This window comes from Lepus europaeus, chromosome 11 (genome assembly GCF_033115175.1).
Source record: "Lepus europaeus isolate LE1 chromosome 11, mLepTim1.pri, whole genome shotgun sequence".
NCBI classification, from domain to species: Eukaryota; Metazoa; Chordata; class Mammalia; order Lagomorpha; family Leporidae; genus Lepus; species Lepus europaeus.
The window spans coordinates 116,909,241-116,924,580 of record NC_084837.1 but is presented as its reverse complement, the minus strand read 5'-3'; the positions used below and the strand labels follow the sequence as shown (position 1 = coordinate 116,924,580).

General features: G+C 44.2%; 1 long non-coding RNA gene across 1 annotated transcript; it reads left to right on the top strand.

Moving 5' to 3' along the window:
- Nucleotides 1-11,233: 11,233 nt before the first annotated feature.
- On the top strand, nucleotides 11,234-13,039 carry LOC133769695 (uncharacterized). The gene is made up of 3 exons (XR_009867226.1): nucleotides 11,234-11,588; nucleotides 12,274-12,378; nucleotides 12,544-13,039. It is a non-coding gene; the product is annotated as an uncharacterized LOC133769695 (long non-coding RNA).
- Nucleotides 13,040-15,340: the final 2,301 nt, after the last annotated feature.

The window sequence follows — 15,340 nt, the reverse complement described above, 5'->3', positions numbered from 1 at the left end:
TGGTCACTTCTGTGAGAATGTGAATACCTGCTCTTCAACTTAAGGAAGGATGGAGTCGGTGTTCTCATTGGACAGAAAGGCAAACAGCATGGTCTCACCTTAAAGAGTTTTAAATGCCCTCTTCTCACTAAGGGATGTATGAACATACTATTCCATATTGACTGAAAGATTTGCACCCAGTACTGACATGATGAGACACTGACTGCCTTCTCTTCACCTAACATGGGATAAAGGTGAATTTCATCTCCTCGCATGAAGATAGGGTGAAGTTTCTGTCCTCCTGTGATGGGAGGGTAAATGTGGAGTCCTCAGGTCATGGTTGGGTGAATGCCCAGACCTTCCCTGATGGAGGGTTGAGTGTCTGTTCTCACTTAATGGAAGGTTGAGGGACGCGTTGTCATGTGAGTGTCTAGTGAATGCAGGGTCCTTACATGATGGTGGGGTGAAGGCCATGCTGTCAAGTGATGGAACAGTGAATACCTTCTTCTCAGGCATGGAGACGTTGAACCTCAAGCCTCCACATTCCATAAGTTTAAATGCTGTGTCCTGACCAAGTGGGCAGGTGCATGCCCTCTCTACATCTGATGGAATTGCGAGTGTTCTGTCTTTACCTGGTGCAAGTGTGATTGCAGTTTCCTAACCTGATGGAGGATGAATTCTACATTCTCCTCATCTGCGGGGGAGGGTGGACGCCCTCATCTCATGTTTCAGCAGAAGGAAACCATGTTCTCACATGATGAGAGGCTGCAAGCTGTGTCTTCACCTGAAGGAATGCTGTGAATGGCTGTCATCTCCTGAGGGAAACGATGATGCTATGTCCATATCTAAAGGAGGTGATGCCATTGCATCTCATGATGGTGTGATTAATATGGTGTCTTCATATGATGTAGAGTGAATGCCCTGATTCATCTGGTGGAATGGTCCATGTACTTTCAGATGCTGAGAGGAAGAGTAAGTCTTTGTCCTCATGAGATAGAAAGATAAATGCCCTATTCCCTATGGGTGGAAGAGGGATCATATGTACCCACATATGGGAAGATGAGCACCATCTCCTCACCTAATGGAATAGTGAAGTCTGTGTCCTCACTGGACAGAAGGGCAGCCACCATGTTCTCACCTAAGTCTGAATGCCCTTCCCTTACCCATGGAAGAATGAACATCCTGAGTCTATTAACTGAAAGTTTTCTTCCTAGTGCTTATTGACAGAAGGCTGAGGTCATTCTCTGCAGAATGTTTTAAGGCTGAAGGCCTTGTTCTAATGTGAAAATAAGGTGGAGATCTTGGCTTACATAAGGGAAGGCTGAATGAGGTGTCCACAAGAGATGGTAAGGTGAACACCTTGTTATCTCCTGAAGAACATTGTATCCCTTTGCTAGCATCATGGAAGGATGAAGGATGTATCATGTGAATTTCATGAGAAAACACACTGCAAGCATTTACCTTAGGGTGGAGACCATGTTGTCATATGATGGAAGGGTGGATGCCCTGTCCCAGTGCCAAAAGGTGACTCCTGTGCCTGGAAGTGATAGAAGTTTGAAACTGTGAGCCATGGAATGGGAGTGTAACAGCTCTGTCCAAAAATGACAGAATAGTGAAAGTCCTGTCATCAGCTGATGCAAAGTGAATGCAGTTTTCTCACCTGATAGAAGGGTGAATTCTGTGCACTTTCTGAGGGAAGGGAAGTGTCTTCCCCTCATCTAATGGAAGGGTGGGCAGCTTCATTTCATGTGTCAGTAGGGTGATACTGTGGTGATACTGTGATGATGGTGATACTGTGAAGGCCGTGCCTTTACCTGAAATAATGGTGAATGACTTTTCTTCAACTGAGGTAATGGGAATGTCCTAGTCTCTTCTGTTGAAAGGGTTGATCTGTTCACAATGTGGGATGAACAACTTCTCCCCTAAAGCAATGGGGAAGACTATGTCTGTACCAGACAGAATGGCAGACACCGAATTCTCGCTTCCTGGAAGGTTAAATACCCTCCCTTCACCATGAAAAATGTCAACAGTCTGTCATCTAGTGTATGAAGAATTATCACCTGTTACTCTGCTGACTGAAGGCCAAAGCCTTGTCCTAACCTCAGGGAAGTTTGAAGGTGATGTCCTAAAGGTGTGTGTAAGGTGAATGCAACATCTTCACTTGAAGATAGGGTGAAGGTCTAAATCCTGATGTGATGAAAAGGTGTAGATAGAACCTCAGATGATAGTAGGGTAAATGCTCTCCCTTTTCCTGATGGAGGGTTGCAAGGTTGAAAGCCTTGTGTTTAAGAGAAAGAAGTATAGTCAGGTGAGTATTGGATGAATACAATAGGTGATAGGATGAGTGTTGCGTCCTAGTGGGCTAAAGTAGTGAAGGCCTTATCCTCAGTCATGGAGAGGTGGCCCCATGCCCTCACAGGAAAATAATGAGAAAGCTGTGTCCTCATCAAATGGAAGAGTGATTGCATGAGAGCTCCTGAACAATGAGTGAATGTCCTGCCCTCAAATGATAGAAGCATGAATAGAGTTTTCTCACGTGATGAAAAAGTGAACTCTGTGTACTCAGCTTGTAGAGGGGAATGTCCTTCCTCACCAGGAGGAAGGGTGGGCAGCCTCATCTGATGTGTTTGTAGCATGAATGCCAAGTGCTCACATGGCGATAGGGTGAAGACCATGTCTCCTTGTGAAGGAACGGTGAGTGTCCTAACATGAGCAGAGGAACAGGAGGACCATTTTCTCATTTACGAGGGAAGGGTGAAATTCATTTCATCTTTTAATCGTAGTGTTAATACCCAGTACTCAAATGCTGGAAGTTTGAATGCCCTGTGTTTATCTCATGGAAGATAACTGGACTTTGCAATCTTGAGGTAAGAATAAAGACTGTCTTCACTGGAGAGAGGGCTGAAAGCCATCCTCTGCAGATGGAAAACAAACACTTGAACTTCCCTGTGAGACAGTGAATGGCAACTCCTCACCATTTGGTGTTTCATCTCCAGGCAGAGGGGCGTTCTCTATTAGAAAATTTTAATACCCTCTCCTCACATTGGGAAGTGTGTACACAACAGCCACTACTGACTGTGAAATTATCACCCAGTACTCAACTAAAGAGGGCAAATGCCTACTCCTCATCTGAAAGAATAGAGAAAGCTATGTGACAGTGTGACAATATGGTGAAGAGAATGTCCTGATGTGAAGATATTAAGGTTCTGTTCTCTCATTATGACCGACTACAGAGTCCTCATATAATGGCATGTTGTCCTCTTGTAATCTGTTTGGTCAACTTCTGCACATCTGGAGGAATGGTGACTGATGTGTTGTATTGGTAGGACTGGGTGAATGCAGAGTCCTCACATCACAATAGGGTGAAGGCCTTGTTGTCATGTGATGGAAAGATGAATGCCCTGTCATCAGCTATGATGAGGAGAACCCTATCACCTCACATGTAGGATGTTTGAACTTGGTGTCCTCATTGGATGGGGAAGAGGATGGCTTTTCTGCACATGATGGAAGGGGGAATGTTTTCTTCAACTGAGGGAAGCATGAACACATTTTCCTCACATGGTGGAAGAGTGAATTCTGTTGTAAGTGATTCCCGGGGGTGGGCAGCCTCATCTGATGTGTCATCAGGACAAATGCTATGTCCTCACATGGGGACAGGGTGAAGATCATGTCTTCATGTGAAGGGATGGTAATGTCCTGTGCTCAGCAGAGGAAGGAGAGGTGACTTTCACTTACGAGGAATATGGTGAATGCTGTTTTGTCTCCTGGATGTAAAGTTAACGCCCGGTACCCACATGATTGAATTTTGAATGGCCTATGTTAGTATGATGGAATGGTAAATGTACTTGGTAATGCTCATGGAAGATTAGATGCTTTGTCTTCACTGGAGGGCAGGCTGAATGCCTCATTCTCTGCTTTGGATGGACGTTACCTTGACCTCTCCTGTGAGATGCAGAATGCTCTCTCTTCACCTAATGGAAGAATGCAATAAGTTTCATCACTGGACTGAAGGCCAGACACTGTATTACTATGTAAGACAATTTGAATGTTCATAAAAGAAATTGTGAACAATGTGTCCATGACAGGCCGTATGATTGTCAGCCACTACTAAAGTGTAGAAGGCCAAATGTTATCTTCTCATCTGCCAGTAAGGTGAAGGATGTGTTATGATATGAGAATATGGTGAAGGGAATATCCTCATGTGAAGATTTCATGAAGGTTGGCCAGCGCCGTGGCTCAATAGGCTAATCCTCCACCTTGCGGCGCTGGCACACCGGGTTCTAGTCCTGATCAGGTCGCCGGATTCTGTCCCAGTTGCCCCTCTTCCAGTCCAGCCCTTGGACTCCCTTGCCTGGGAGTGCAGAGGAGGATGGCCCAAGTGCTTGGGCTCTGCACCTACATGAGAGACCAGGAGAAGTACCTGGCTCCTGGCTTCAGATCAGCGTGGTTCGCTGGCCGTAGCCCGCTGGCAGCAGTGGCCATTGGAGCATGAAGCAATGGTAAAGTAAGACCTCTCTCTCTGTCTCTCTCTCTTTCTCACTATCCACTCTGCCTGTGAAAAAAAATGATTCCATGAATGTGATGGATGAGAGAATGCAGAATCCTTGTGTAATGATAGGGTGAATGCTCTGTTCTCTATTTATCAAGTTTGAGCACCTTCTGCACATCTGATAAAATGGTGATGGATGTGTTGTTATGCAAGAGCTGTGTGAATTCAGGGTCCTCACATCACAATAAGGTGAATATCTTGCCACATGATGGGAGGATGAATGCCCTGTCCTCAGCTATGGAGACATGAACTCTGTCACCTCATATGTTGCATGTTTGAAAGTGATATCCTAGTTGAATTGGCATGTGAATAGCCAATCTGTATCTTATGGAAGGGAATGGCCCTCTTCTCAATGGAGGGAGGCATGAACACATTTTCCTCACATGGTGGAAGGGTGAACTCTGTTCTCAGCTGACAGAAAGGAAATGTCCCCCATCACCTGAAGGATGGTTAAGAAGCCTGACCTGATGTGTCAGCAGGAGGAATGACATGTCCACACATGGTGACAGGGTGAACATCATGTTTTCATATGAAGAGACAGTGCGTGTTCTGTCTTTAGCAGAGGAAAGGGTGGAGGCTTTCTTTACTTGTGAAGGAAAGCTGAATGCCATTTTGTCCTGTGATGTCACTGTTAATGCTCTGTACTCAGTGATGGAAGTTTGAACAACTGTGATTATTTGGTGGGAAGATAAAGGTATTTACAATCTTGAGGGAAGGATAAAGGCTCCATGTTCACAGGAGGGAACTTTGGATGCTCTGTTGTCTGTGGTGAAAAGGACATTCATATGAACTATTCTGAGAAATAGTGAATACCATCTTCCAACCTAATGGAAGTGTGAATTCTGTTTTATTATTGATAAGAAGTATGAACACCGTGTTCTCACATTAGAGAATTTGAATTACCTCTCCTACAAAGGGAAGTGTAAACACATTGTTTACTAAAGACTGATTAATTCAACCAATATTTAAGGAAGGCAACATGCCCACTCCTCATCAGAAAAAAGGTTAAGTCCATCTTACAACGTGAGAATATGCTGATGGGAATGTCTTCATGTGAAGATCGCTTGAAGATCCATTTCTTTGTGATGGAAGTGTGAATGCCGGGTCCTCATAGAACGGCATGGTGCATGCTCTGTCCACTCTTAGTTGAAGTCTAGCCACCTTCTGCACATCTGATGAGGTGGTGATTGCTGTGTTGTTACGGCTGGGTGATTTCAAGGTCTTCACATTGCAGTAGGGTGAAGGTAGGTCTTTATGAGATGGAAGGGTAAATTCCCTGTGCACATACATGGAAAGCTGGACCCTCTCACATCACATGTTGGAAGTTTGAATGTGGTGTCCTCATTGAATGGGAATGGGAATGTCTACATGAAAACTTGAGAGAAGAATGAAGGCTCCATCTTCATTGAGGGAAGGTTGAAGGCCCTATTCTTTGTGGATGGGTACACACTCACTTAAACTGTGAAGGAATAAATGTCATCTCCTCAATTAATAGAATGGAGAAGTCCATCTGGATTGTGGATAGAAGGACATTTTCCCTTTAGAGTATTTGAATTCCCAATTCACAAAAAGGTAAGTGTGAACACAATCTCCAATATATTCTGAAGAATTTTCACACAGAATTTAGGTAAAGGAAGAAAAACGCCTTCTCTTTATCTGACAGAAGGATGAAGGCCATGTTGCATAGTGATAATGTGGTGGAGGGTAAGTTTTTATGTAAAGAGAGCATGCAGGTCTTTTCTCTCATATTGGAAGTGTTGTTGCATACTCCTTGTTGGATAACATGTTGAATGCTGTGTCATCTATCAATCAAAGTCAAATCACACTGTAGGTATCTGATGGAATGGTGATTGACATGTTCCGATGTAGGGGCTGTGTGAATGGAGGGTCCTCACATCACAAAAGGGTGAAGGTCCTGTTGTCATGTGATGGAAGGATGAATGCCCTGTCCTCAGCTATGACAAGGTGAATCCTGTCAGACATACGTTAGAAGTCTGAATGTGGTGTCCTTATTGATGTGAATGTGAATGATTTATCTTCACCTTCTGCAAAAAGGAAGTTCCGGTCTTCGACTGAGGGATGCTGAACACATTTTCCTTATGTGCTGTGTGTGTGTGTGTGTGGGGTGAACTCTGTTCTAAGATGATGGAAGGGGACTGTACTTCCTCAGCTGAGGGAATGCTGGTCTGCCTCATCTGATGTGTCAACAGGAGAAAAGTTATGTCCTCATATGGTGACAGGGTGAAGATCTTGTCTTCATGTGAAGGAATGGTGAGTGTCCTGTCCTCAGAAGAGGAAAATAAGGTGATTATTTCACTCATGGGGAAGGGTGAAATCCATTTTTCTTGTAATGGAAGTTTTTATGCCCTGTACTCATTTGATTGGAATTTGAAAACACTGTGTTTATTTGGTGGACAGATAAATGTACTTGTAAACCTGATAGAAGAAAAAGACTGTCTTCTCTGAAGGACAAACACCCTATTCTCTGGGGGATGGAACAACATTCATTTGAACGTTGCTGTGCGAATATGAATGCCGTCTTCTCACTTGATGTGTGTCATGTTACAGCTGGATGAATTCAGGGTCCTCATATCACAATTGGGTGAAGGCCTTGTTGTCATGTGATAGAAGGAGGAATGCCCTGTCCTCAGCCATGAAGAGGTGAACTCTGTCACCTCACGTGTTGGTTGTTTGTGATGTCCTCACTGAAAGGGAAATGAATGGTTGGTGTGCACCTGGTGGTATGGGGAAGATCCTCATTCAATGGTGGAAACATGGCTACATTTTGTTCACATGTTGGAATGGCAAACTCTGTTTTCAGCTGATAGAAGAGCAATGTCTTTCCTGACCTGATGGATGGTTGGGCAGCCTCATCTGAAGTGTGAGCAGGATGAATTTCATATCTTCACATTGTGACCCAATTAAGAGCACGTCTTCATAGGAAGGGACGGTGAGTTTCTTTTTCCCCATAGAAGAAATGGAGGATTATTTGTTCACTGATGAGGGATACAGCAATGCCATTTTGTCTTATGGAAATGTTAACATCCTGTACTCATATGTTTGAATTTTGAATGACCTGTGTTTATCTGGTAGAAGGATAAATGTATGTACAATCTTGAGGAAGAATAAAGACTCTGTCTTCACTGTAGGGAAGGTTAAAGCCCTATTTTCTGCAGACCGGAAGACATTCACTTGAAGTCCCCTGTGAGAAAAGGAGTGTCATGTTGTCACTCAAGGGAATGGTGAAGCCTGTTTTATCACTGATTGAAGGACATTCTTCCTTTAGAAAATTTGAATTCCCTCTCGACACAAAGGTAAATGTGAACACCATGCCCACTAAGTATGAAGAAGTATCACCTAGAGCTTAGCTAAAAGCCAAATGCCATGTCACGATGTAAGAATACAGCAAAGGGAAATATCCATATGTGAAAATAACAAGAAGGTCCTGTTCTCTCAAGAAGGAAGAGTTAACACAGATTTCTCAAGTGATGGCATGATGAACACTTGGTCCTCTGCATATCAAGTTAGAGCATAATGTACACATCTGACATAATGGTGATTGGTGTGCTATCATGAAGGTTTGGGTGACTGCAGGTTCCTCACATCACAATAGGGTGAAGGTCTTATTATGTGATGGAAGGATAAAAATCCTGTCCTTACAATGGATGCTCAGATGTGGTGGCCTCATTGATGGGAAGGTGAATGGCGAGCCTGAGCCTGTCTTCTGCTGGGGGATGGAAGAACACATTATTCTCACACGTGTAGGAGATTCTGTCATCCATGGCAGGAAAGCTGGATACCCTGTTTTCCGTGGAGAGAAGCATTCTCGTGACCTATCTTGAGAGATAGTGAATGTCATTCCCTACCCTCATGGAATGGTGAAGTCTGTTTCATCACTGGCAGCAAGGTCAACTCTGCATCATCATGTGAGAGAATTTGAATGTGTTGTGCTCACAAAGGAAAGTGCAAACCCAGTGTACACTATAGATTGAAGAATTATCAAGCAGTACTTACTTAAAGCAAAATACTGACTCCTCATTAGTCAGAAATATAAAAGACATTTTATAATGTGAGAATATGGTAATGAAAGTATCCTCTTGTGAAGATGGCCTTAAAGTTCCTGTTTCCTCGTGATGGAAAGGTGAATGCAGAGTCCTCATGTTATGACATGATGAATCTTCTGTTTTCTCCTAATTGTAGTTTGAACACTCTGTGCACTGCTGAGGGAACAGTGATTGATGTGTTGTCCTGTGAGGACTGGGTGAATGCAGGTTCCTCACATCACAGTAGGCTGAAGGTCCTGTTGTCATGTGATGGAAGGATGAATGCCTTGTCCTCAGCCATGTTGAGAAGGACCCTGTCACCTCACCTGGAGGAAGTCTGAACATGGTATCCTCAATGAATGGGAAGGTGAATGGTCTCTTGGGACCTGATGGAAGAGGGAAGGTCCTTTCTTCAATTGAAGGAAGCATGAACACATGTTCCTCACATGTTGAAAGGGCAGACTGTTCTCAGCTGATGAATGGGGAATGTCCTTCCTTCCTTGAGAGAAGAGTGGGAAGCCTCATCTATTGTGTAACAGGATGAATGTCTTGTCCTCTCATGGTGACAAGGAGAAGATCATGTCTTCATGTGCTGGCATGGTCAGTGTCCTGTACTCTGCCGATGAGAGGTAGCATGGTTTCCTGAGTTATGAGGTTAGGGTGTATGCTGTTTTGTCCGGTGATGACAGTGTTAATGCCCTTTCATCACATGATGGACATTTGAATGCCATGTGTTTATTTGGTGGAACACCAGATGTACTTTACAATCCCAGGGAAAGAGTAAATGCTCTGTCCTTGTAAGGCTGAATGTCCTATTCTTTGTAGATTAAAGGACATTCATTGGAATTCTCCTTTGAGATAGTAAATGCCTTCTCCTCACTAATTAAGACTGATGCCTTTTATCATTGGACAGAAGGGCAACCATGGCATTCTCATTTTAGAGAATTTGAATGCCTTCTCCACTCTGAGGGATGCATTAATGTCCACTTGTCCACCTGTGACTCAAAATTATCACCCAGTAATCACCTGAAGAAGGCCATGTGCCTTCTCCTTCTCTGAGTTCAGGGTGAAGGGTGAAGGCCATATTACAGTGAGAATATGGTGAAGGGAATGTCTTCATGTGAAAATACAGGTCTTGTTCTCATATGATGAAAGGGTGGATGGAGTGTCTGCAGGTAATGGTTATATGTGAGTATTCTTTTATCCTGTTGGAAGTATGTGCAGCCTCTGCCCTTGTGATTGAAGGATGATTGATATGTGTCATGTTATGTCTGGGTGAATGCACGTTCCTCACATCACAATAGGGTGAAGGTCTTGTTGTCATGTGATGGAGGGATGAATGACTTGTCTTCAGCCATGGAGAGGTGAACTCTGTCACCTGAAATGTTGAAATTTTGAATGTGGTGTCATCATTGAATAGGAACATGAATGTATTTTCTGTACCTGAGGAATGAGGGAATGTCCTGTATTCAACTGATGGATGCATGAATACCTTTTGTTTTTTTTTAAATGTTTATTTTCCTTACTTTAAAGACAGAGAGAGGTTGAGCTACAGTGAGAGTGAGAGCAAGAATGAGAGTGAGAGCAAGAGTGTAAGCAAGACAGAAAGAGAGAGAGAGAGAGAGAGAGAGAGAGAGAGAGAGAGAGAGAGAGAGAGAGAGGTCTTCAATATGCTGGTTCACTCCACAAATGACCACAATGGCCAGAGCTGAGCCTATCTGAAGCCAGGAGTCACAAGCTTCTTCTGGGTCTCCCATGTGAGTGCAGGGGCCCAAGGACTTGGTCCGTCCTCTACTGTTTCCTGGGCCATAGCAGAGAGCTAGATCACATGTGCAGTGGCTGGGACTCAAGCCAACACCCATATGAGATGCCTGCACCATAGGCCAGACTTTAACACTCTCTGAGCCACAGTTCCAGTACTGTGTGAGCACCTTCTCCTCACATAGTTGAAGGCTGAACTCCCTGTTCTCAGCTGATGGAAGGGGAATGGCCTTCCTCTTCTGAGGGAAGATGGACACATCATTTTTGGTGTCAGTAGAGTCAAAGCCATGTCTTCACATGGAGATAGGTGAAGATCAGGTTTTCACATGATGAATGTTGGCTGCCCCATCCTCTACATGGGGAAAGGAGGATGGCTTCTTCACCTATGAGGGAAAAGTAACTGCCATTTTATCTCGTGATTTTTATGTGAATGCCTCGTCCTCACATGATGACTGTATGAGTGCCCTGTTTAACTGTTGGGGTGATAGATGTATTTTACAATCCTGAGGGAAGAGTAAAGGTTCTGTCTTTACTGGATGGAAGGCTGAGTGTCCTATTCACCATTTATGGAAGTTCACTGATTTGAACTCTTCTGTGAGATACAAAATGCCTTCTCATCACCTAATAGAAGGGTGACATCTGGGTCTTGTCAGGACAGAGGGGCAAACATGTTCTGTTCCTTTAGAATTTGAACACCCTTTCCCCACGAGGGAAGTGGGAGCAAAATGTTCACTACTGACTGAAGAATTATCACCCAGCACCCAATTGAAAAAGCCACATGATTTCAGTTCATCTGAGAGCTGAAGTCCATTTTTTCTTTTCCAATTAAATTTATTTTTTTTAAAAAAATTGTTATGCAAGTTTCCTGTATTTCACAATACATTTTTAGAGAAGGCAATGTTTTAATGAAAGAACAGGTGCATGGTGTGTCCTCACGTGAAGATAGCAAGGAAGTCTTCTAAGCAGGATCTGTAGTAATGTAAGTGAATGCTGTGTTTTTTCCAAGTAGAAGACTATGTACTGTGTCCATATCCCATGGAAGTGTGATTGATGTGTTGTCATATAAGTTCTGGGAGAGTGCAGGGTCCTCACATCACAATAGGGTGAAGGTTGTGTGATGGATAGGTGGATGCTCTGTCCCCCACTATCTAGAGGTGAAGGCTGTCATCTCACATATCTGAACTTTGAATTTGGTGTCCTCATGGGATGGCCTGTCTTCACCTGATGGAAGAGGAAGGTCCTGCCCTCAAACTGAGGTAAGCATGAACACATTTTCCTGACATGGTGGAAGGGTGAGTTCTGTGTTCCCAGGTCATGGTAGGCAATGTCCTTGCTACCTGAGGGAAGTGTGGACACCTTGATGTTTCTTGTCAGTAGACTGAAAGCCATGTCCTCACATGGTGAGAGGTGAAGGTCAGGTATTCACCTGAAAGAATGGTGAATTCCCAGTCCTTGACTGAGGAAAGGATAGTGTCTTGTTCACACATGTGGGCAGGGTGAATGCCATGTCTTTACGTGATGGAAGTGGTAATGCCATTTCTTCTTGTGATAGTGTTGTTAACACTGTCATCACACAATGGGGTTTTGAAGGCCATGTCTCCATTTAGTGAAATGGGAAATGCTGTTTCTCACACATATGGAAAAGTAAATGTGTTGCCTTCATCTGATGGAAGGCTGAGTGCCTTGGTCCATGATGATGGAAGGATAATCACATGAACACTCCTGTGGGAAAGTGAACACCATCATTTCTCCTAATGGAAGGGTGAAGAAAGTTTGTCATGAGGGGTGGGGAAGTGCAGGGTTCTCATATGATGATAGAGTGAAGTACATGTGGGCCTGTTATGGAGGGATGAACAAGCTGTCATGGGCATACAGAGGGAAACCCTGCACCCTGGCATGATGAAAGTTTTAATGCTCTGTCCTAATTATGACATCCTGAAGGTGAATGACCTGGTAGAAGAATGAAGATCTGATTGTCAACAGGAACATGAATGCAGTTTCTACAGCTCATGGGAGAATGAACTCTGTGGACTCAGCTGATGGAAGGTATAATGTGCTTTCTTTACTTGAGGGATGGGTAGACTCCCTCATCTTATGGTTAAGTAGGTTGAAATGTGCATCCCTTGATGGAAGGGACAGATTCTCTGCTGATAGAAGAGTAATCAGTAGTACACTCCTGTGAAAATATTAACAGCTTCTGTTCACCTAAAGGGAGAAGTCTGACCTCGCTGGAGAGAAGAGCAAATGCCATGTTCCAAGCTTACAGAATTTGAATGCCTTCTCATGGAGGGATGTGGGAGCACCCTATCCTCTACCAAATGAAAGATTGTCATCAGTGTTCACTGGATGGAACTGTGAATACCTTCTCACCAGATGGCATGTTGAAGGCCATGTCCTAATGTGGCAGTAAGGTGAATTTCATATTATGTGAAGATAGGGTGAAGACCCTGTCCCCCCATGTGATAGAAGGGTGAATGAAATGTACTCAGGTGATGGTAGGTGAATTTCCCGTTTCCCCTGATGGAAAGCAAATTGCTCCAATGAGAGGTGAATTCTGTATACCCAGCCAATGGAAGAGGAAACATCCTTTCTTCACCTGAGGGAAGGTTGGACATCTTTATCCTATGTCTGTAGAGTGAACATAGTTTCCTCAAGGGGTGATAGGGAGAAGGTCATGTCTTTATGTGAGAGAATTCTGAATACCCTGTCCTCAGTAGAAGGAAAGGAGAAGGCCATGTTGTTGGCTGATGGACATGTGAATGCCATTTCACCTTGTGATGGTAAGGTTCACATTCTTCCTCATGATGGAGGGTGAATGCCATGTCTTCACCTGGTGGAATGGTGAATGCCCTTTCCAATCCTGAGGGCAGAGTAAATGCACTCTGCTCACCTGAGGGAAATGTGAGTGCTATATACTCTGCTGATGGAAGAGCAATCATTGTGCTCACCTGTGGGATGGATCGCCTTTTCCTCAGAAAATGGAAGCGTGAAGTCTGTGAACTCAGTAGGCAGAAGGGCAAGCACTGTGTTCTCAGTTTACAAAAGTTTGAATGCATCTCCTGAGGGAAATGTGAACACCCTGTTTGCTGGATTACCCTAACCCAGTACTCACTTTCTTCTCACCTGACAGAAGGTTGTAGGTCAATTCCTAATGTGATTGTAAGGTGAGTTCCATGTCCTGACATGAAGGCCTGGTGAAGGTCTTGTCCTGATGTGAGGTCTGAGTGTATGTGGAGTGCTCAGGAGATGGATGGTGGAGTGCTCAGGAGATGGTAGTGTGAATGTCCTGCCCTCACCTGCTGGAAAGCTGAAGGCCCTGTGCCGGTCTGATGGAAGGGTGAAGGAAGTGCCATGTGAGTGTCAGGTGAATGCTTGTTCTGCACTTGATAATACAGTCAAGGCTACTTGGTCACACCAACAGAAGGGTGAATTCTCTCTACTCCATTGTGGAGAGGTGAGCCCTCTGTCATGCATGATGGAAGTGGGCAGGTGAATGCCTTCAGTGCACTGAAGGAAGGATGAAGGTCCTGTCCTCACCTGAGGGAGGTGTGAATGCAGTTTTCTCACCTAGTGAGGGAACTCTGTGCAGGCAGTTGATTGAAGGGTGCATGTCCTTTCTTCACCTGAGGGCAGGGTGGACACCCTTATTTCATGTATAAGTAGGATGTAACCATGTCCTAACATGGTGCAGATCATGTGAAGGAATGGCGACTGCCATATCTTCAACCACGGGAAGGACCAATGCCATGTCTTCACCAGATGGAATGCCATTTCATCTTTTGGTGCTAGGGTTAACACATTGTACTGACATGATGGAAGGGTGAATGGATGTCTTCATCTATGGAATGGTGAATGTGCTTTCCAATCCTGTGGGAAGAGTAGACATGTGCTCACATGAGAGAAATATCAATGTTCTCTTCTCCCTTCAACTTTGCTGTGGGGTTCTGAACAGCTGTTCCTCACCAAATGGGTGAATTCTGTGTCCTCACTGGACAGAAGGGCATACTGTGTTGTTACCATACAGAAGTTTGCATGGTCCCTCCTCACACAGGGAAGTGTGAACACCCAGTCCTCTGCTGACTGATCAGCTGTCATCAAGTAAGTGCATGACAGAAGGCTGAATGCTTTCTCCTCACATGATCTAATGGTTAAGTCCAAGTCCTAATGTGAGAGTAAGGTGAATGCCATGTCCTCACATGTTGGTGGTGTGGATGATGAAGCATCAGGTTATGCTAGGGTGAATGCATTGTCACCTCCACCTGTTGCAAGGCTGAGCTCACTGTACTCAGCTGGTCTTGCCTATGCATGAAAATACCATCTCAGTCCTGGGCAGCCCATGAGAACATGGAGCAGCAAGACACTTCAGTTTTGCTACCTCAAAGCCACACGGGATTATTTCTGGCCTCCCCTAACATTGCTAGTTAAAGAGTAATAAAGTGTTTGCTTCAGAATATGTTTTGGTCCATCTGTGGGACACACAGAGCCTGAGGAACAGTGGTTCCTGTATTCTCCTGTGGGGTGACTGGCACTGCCTCCTGCACCTTCAGTCACAGGTCCAGGTCCCAAACATTTTTTTAACTTTTATTTAATGAATATAAATTTCCAAAGTGCAGCTAATGGATTACAATGTCTTTCCCCCGCATAACTTCCCACCCACCCACAACCCTCCCTTTTCCCACTCCCTCCCCCCTTCCATTCACATCAAGATTCATTTTCAATTCTCTTTATATACAGAAGAACAAATAAAGCTTTCAACAGTTTGCACCCACACAGAAACACAAAGTGGAAAATACTGTTTGAGTACTAGCTATAGCATTAAATCACAATGTACAGCACATTAAGGACAGAAATCCTACATGAGGAGTAAGTGCACAGTGACTCCTGTTGTTGACTGAACATATTGACACTCTTATTTATGGCGTCAATAATCACCCTAGGCTCTTGTCATGAGTTGCCAAGGATATGGAGGCCTTGAGTGTGCTGACTCAAATCTTATTTAGACAAGGTC